This window comes from Gymnoscopelus microlampas, assembly GCF_963454915.1.
Source record: "Gymnoscopelus microlampas genome assembly, chromosome: 21".
In the NCBI taxonomy this organism is placed as follows: Eukaryota; Metazoa; Chordata; class Actinopteri; order Myctophiformes; family Myctophidae; genus Gymnoscopelus; species Gymnoscopelus microlampas.
Window position 1 is genome coordinate 40,789,242 of NC_139958.1, and position 6,000 is coordinate 40,795,241.

The 6,000-nt window shown below is 38.4% G+C and overlaps 1 long non-coding RNA gene across 1 annotated transcript; it reads left to right on the top strand.

The window, feature by feature from the left end:
* The first annotated feature begins 1,607 nt into the window (after nt 1-1,607).
* Nucleotides 1,608-5,645, top strand: LOC311037582. The gene is made up of 6 exons (XR_014599980.1): nt 1,608-1,679; nt 1,782-1,890; nt 2,282-2,374; nt 2,535-2,669; nt 4,623-4,722; nt 5,078-5,645. It is a non-coding gene; the product is annotated as an uncharacterized lncRNA (long non-coding RNA).
* The last annotated feature ends 355 nt before the right edge of the window (nt 5,646-6,000 follow it).

Below are 6,000 nucleotides of genomic sequence, written 5' to 3' on the forward strand. Positions count from 1 at the left end.
AGGCTGTACTATGCTCTTGTCAGCCCTGTAGATCCTCAACCCATAGGGACTAGGGTCAGACAATGCTGCTCCGCAGGTCTACGATGGAACAAACAGGTGCTGCCAAAGTCTGCAGGCCCTCAGACCTGACGTTTGATCTGAGTGGACCGTACACTGATGTCAAAGTCACGATAGATTGATAAATGCCGAAAATTGCTGTGATCTCGCCGCCCATTATTTGGTCTACACCACTTTGATAAATGAGGGCCTTTATGTGGGTGTGGAAATGTTTGGACTTTAATCAAGACCCAGAGAGAATGCAGATGAGCAGGAAATGTTCAATGTTCTCCCTCGTGTTTCGAACCATGATGACATTTGACATATTTGAAAACCTTCCAAGAGCTTATAGGCTTACTGTATGCTAAACCTTGACTTATTACCTTGGTGGTGTTTTCCCATGAAAAGTTACACTGCCGTGCCTTGTGTGAAAATGTGCATTGTGCCTTAAAAATGTTGTTGTAGGTGGACGTGACAGTGGACCAGCATAAAAGCAGAGGGTGGGCAACTTTGATGATAGAGAGGGCCACTATATTTCAACACTCACTCCGAGGGCCACATTGCATATACTGTTGGGCAGAAAGATCTTATCTCCGTATTTTAACTTTTTTTCGTAAATTAATGCCATACTTTCTATGTCACGCAAAAGTAGCAAAAATAGCTGATCTACAAGCTCAAAACGTGTTGCAGTGCGACGTGTTTTGTGCTTGTAGATCTGCTATTTTTGCCATTTTTGAATTGGAATCCTGATTTGTTTTTTGATATTTTTTAATTGGAATCCTGAAAAGTAACATTTTTGTTTAATTTCAAATGTTTCAAAAGTTATTCTTATGTTAAACGTATGGACTTAAATACAAATATTGGACATAAAAAAGATGATGGAATTGTAATACTAGTCATTAAGCTACTAGACTGAAGTAATTAAAGTGGGTCATGTTTGCATGTTTGGAATTGTAACAGCTGAAATCAATAATATAACCTGCGGGCCGCATTAATTGAAAGTGGGGGCTGCCATTTGCCCATGTATGATGTAACAGCAAGCCAGTCTGAGGATGTCAGACTCCATGGAACCACTGTATTCTGTTTTTATCCAATAAATCGACTTGAGGAACTATCTGACTGGACCTTTCAACTTCATGTTTCACAGTACTGTACATTTACCACACAAATAGAAGAAATCTTTAAAAAGATTTTTTTTTGGGGGTTTGTTTCTAACCATGATAACATTTGACATACAGTATTTGGATACCTTTCAGGAGCTGATTGTATATGCAAAACCTGGACTTATTTCCTTGTTGGTATTTTCACATTTAAACCCCCATTCTTTTAGTTCCTTTGTTACCTAGAAACAAAAAATTTGGATGAGACGTGTTGTGAGCTTTTAGATCGGCTATTTTCTCTGTTTTTGACGGACATTATGTTTTGTGTTAAACATTTGTCCTGTAATGAAATACCCCAAATTATTAATCATTCATGTTATTACATTGTCATTGCTATAGAGTGTTTGTTCAGTAACAGGAGTCTCATGTGAAGGCGTGTCCAATGTCACACGCACATGAAGTGTATATAAGCAACAAGAGCTGCTGTTGCTGATATTCAACACTTCGACACTGGAAGATCCACAACACATCATTCTACTGAAGGTTTGACTCCTCTCCTCTCCTCTCCTCTCCTCTCCTCTCCTCTCCTCTCCTCTCCTCTGACTTTCAGAAGTATCTCTGACATGTCTGTTTCTTTTACTGAAGGAAATCATCTTCTCCGTCATCTTCATCATCATCATGAACATGAGAATGCTGAGCGTTTCTCTACTTCTCGGTGCTGTGATGGCTCTGACTGCTGCTGCTCCTGCTGCAGGTGTGTGTGTGTGTGTGTGTGTGTGTGTGTGTGTGTGTGTGTGTGTGTGTGTGTGTGTGTGTGTGTGTGTGTGTGTGTGTGTGTGTGTGTGTGTGTGTGTGTGTGTGTGTGTGTGTGCGTGCGTGCGTGCGTGCGTGCGTGCGTGCGTGCGTGCGAGAGAGAGAGACCATGTAGTCACGGTAACGGTCCCATAGCTCGGATGGGTGGCAACGCGGTATATGCAGCCACGGTCCATAGCTCAGATGGAAGGCAATACCGTGGTTCTATGGGATATGTAGTCATTGACAGTGTGTGGAAATGCATTTATGGGCTAGGAATTAATTGCTGTTGTTGCTGTTGTTGCTGTTGCTGCTTTCAAACAGTTAACTTCAAGTGTCCATTGTCTTTTCAGGAGAGCATGTGGTCGTTAAGAGATGGATGGCGTGACTTGTTTGGTAACTGTTACAAATTTGAAAGAACTACGATGGCTTGGGCTGATGCAGAGGTAATTATAATGAACAAACACATTATGAAATACACAAAACATTGTCTTTTACTCTGTCTGTCTGTCTGTCTGTCTGTCTGTCTGTCTGTCTGTCTGTCTGTGTCTATTTTTTCTATTTGACTAATAGTCTTTCTTGTCTTCTGTTTATTCTCTTCTGTAGAAAAACTGTTTGTCTCAGGGTGGAAACCTTGCATCCATACAGAACAAAGCAGAGCACACATTCATTCAAGACCTGATCCGTTCCACAACTGGTACAATGACTCGCACGTGGATTGGAGGCTACGATGCAACAAAGGTACATTAACCTATAATACACTGTTTGATGAAACTTTACCTTATATTACACTGATACTGTACCTGAATGTCAACATATGTATTCGCAGTGTTGGGATAGTTACTTAAACATAGTAATATATTACTTATTACATATTACTTGTTTAAAAAGTAATGTAGTTACTTTACTTATTACTCCCTGCCAAAAGTACTTAGTTACTTATTACTTTAGTTACTTTTTTTTTCTCGCCCCCAGTAATTGCATCCTTTCTCCCCAAAAGTCTGACTTTGCATTTTCAACATTAGTAGTTGTTTTTTTTCTCTTTTCTGCAGCCTACATTGTAAAATCCTCATTGTACACTCATTTGAATTATACTAACACTAAGACTTTTACTGTGTATGAATTCATAACTTACAGACTAAATGAAAACCATTTGACGACTATGAATTGAATACTAAGGACCTCAATGGAAACAAGTATTTTAAATATATTTAAAGGGCAAGACCACTTTGGTAGAGGTTTGGGTTGTGTATTTACCTTGCCATGGTGTAACTCCAAAGGTGGACAACAAATCAAAAATAATTGCTCCATTGATTAGAAATTGATAATTCAAAATATGCTCCTCATTGACTTACATTGTACGGTGAAACAGATCTCAAAGTCACTCTTTTAGCACATAAACAAACACAAACAAAGCTGATTCAGAGCATATAGAACATCACCAAACCCAGTACTTTTTATAAAAATGTCAACTTCCTGTTTATTTTACTATTTGAAGAACTGGATCCGGATCCGCAGATCCAGTCCGTGTTTTCTTCTAAACAAAAATAGCAAAATCAACAGGAAGTTAACATTTTTATTAAAAAAAAACAGTATGGGTTTGGTGATGTTCTATATTGTCTGAATCAACTTTGTTTGCGTCCGTTTACGTGCTAAAAGAGTGACTTTGAGAGCTATTTCAACGTTTCCGTATCCGCTCTAGACCGGATCAGCAAGCAGCCTGCATAGCAACTCGATCCCAACCAGTCTACCATTATATCAATGGACCAAAAACAACACAGGATCGAATAAACACACTCAAACCCAGAGTACCACCGAGGCTCGTGAAAAAAAGTAATAAATTACTTTTTGAAAAAAAGTAAAGGTAATATTATTACTCAAAACGTGAAAGTAATTAGTTACTTTACAAGTTACTGGGAAAAGGTAATAATATTACTTTAAGTTACATATTACTTTAGTTACTTCCCAACACTGTGTATTCGTGTCATCAATTGTGTCATCAATTCCAATTTCACTTGTTTAATCTGTATCCTGGCTGAGTTTTCTATCCTGATGAGATAAAATTGGTATCCCGACCTGACAATGAATTTTTTGAAATGCAAACTCTGTAGCAATGAGTACTATCAGAATATAGAGCTATTTAACATTTATTTTAGCCAAAGAAAATCACTTACCCTACCTTAAATTCACCCAAAGAGACAATTGTGTTTACTTCTATTGGACAATAACTTTATATTTTACACATTTCAATTACATTCTGATTATTTAAACAAGAACTCAGATCTTATGAAGTAACTCAGTAGTTGAGTAGACTTGTCACTATAAACACTTTATTACAAGAGTAAGAAAGTGTCTACTCTAATTCTTTTTTATATATGAAGACTACTTTTTCTTCACTTGAGTCGTTATTCTTTTGATAATAATGACTAGACAGGTGCGTGATTGTTGTGCAAAACAAACCGATGAATGAATGGATTATAAGTAGTGGGCTCGCTCAAGCTCACTTTTTTACAATGTGGAAACCATGCACTGTGGAAGTTCTGATTGGATCTTTGCAGTAGCCTAGTGATGATTGGTGAGTCTTTATATTTACGGTCCATTCATGGATGTGTTTACGTTTCAGGCCGGTTGAGAACTCTAAATGGTGACATTTTCTATTGTATTGATTTATTATGAAGTTATATTGTCATCTAGAATGCTGTTTGGCTGTGGAGTGACGGTCGCCCAATGACCTTCACTGACTGGGCCAAGGGAGAACCTAACTACGGGAACTGCATGTGTGTGAACTATGCATGTAAGTCTCAACAATCTGAATTCAATGGAATAAGAATAAGAATAAGAATAAGAATAAGAATAAGAATAAGAAATAAACATTTATTATGCAAAAAATATTTTGAATTAATTAATGTATCCTTTTTTGTATTCATGTTGAATAGCTCTATATTCTGATGGTAATCATTGTTTAGAGCAGGGGTTCTCAAACTTTTTCTGTTGATGGGGTTTTTGGCGACCCCATCAACCTTAACCTTTAACCTTTCAATGAAACAATGTCATATCACTAATAACGCCTTTAAGTAACAACTCAATATAATACTTAATGTGGTCTGTAAACAATTTTAATGCTCAACTTTATCTTTGCATTTATATAGCAGGTGACCACCTTTGGGACGATGATGCTTGTGATCGCGAATTTGTCTCCGTCTGCAAAAAACAAGCTGAAACCCAGTGAATAACATGGAGATTACACACCTATGCACGCACAATTACACACTATTACACATTATTGTCTGTCTGTCTGTCTGTCTGTCTGTCTGTCTGTCTGTCTGTCTGTCTGTCTGTCTGTCTGTCTGTCTGTCTGTCTGTCTGTCTGTCTGTCTGTCTGTCTGTCTGTCTGTCTGTCTGTCTGTCTGTCTGTCTGTCTGTCTGTCTGTGTGTGTGTGTGTGTGTGTGTGTGTGTGAGTGTGCGCGCACGTGTGCGTGTGCGTGTGTGTGACTCCTATATCTATACTCAAGTCCAATATACTGCTTTTCTATCGCTGTAACGCTACTGAAGGAATGAAGAGACAAGTGACATTAACAGGTGTTGTGGTGACATTAACAGTGACATCAGCTCTTGTGGTGATAATGAGAGGAACATGAATGGAACAGATGGTTTGATTTAAGCTGCTTATAACTTCAATGTCTTTACTTGCATCAATAAAATAATTTAAAAAAAAAATCAGGCTGAGTCATTCATAGTGTGATGTCCTGTACATTGTTGTACTGGATTCTGCTAGCAGCTAGAAGGTTTATTCCAGTGTTTTTAAAGTCAAGGACTCCTTGTTTGGTATGCATTGGGCCACAGACCCCCATAACTCTGAGATTGTACATGTGGAAAATGGACCCTCTTCCATACAGTATGTCTAAAAAAACTCCATTGGATCCTCAAACTTTCTGCTAAACCAGCTAACTCCACCAAAGGGGGGTGGAGTTAGCTTGTTTTGCTGATTCCAGGCTCCACCCCCTTTTGACCTCCAACCTCATTGTGAGCTTGGAGGCCCATTCAGGTGTTCTTATCAATGATGGAGTTGGT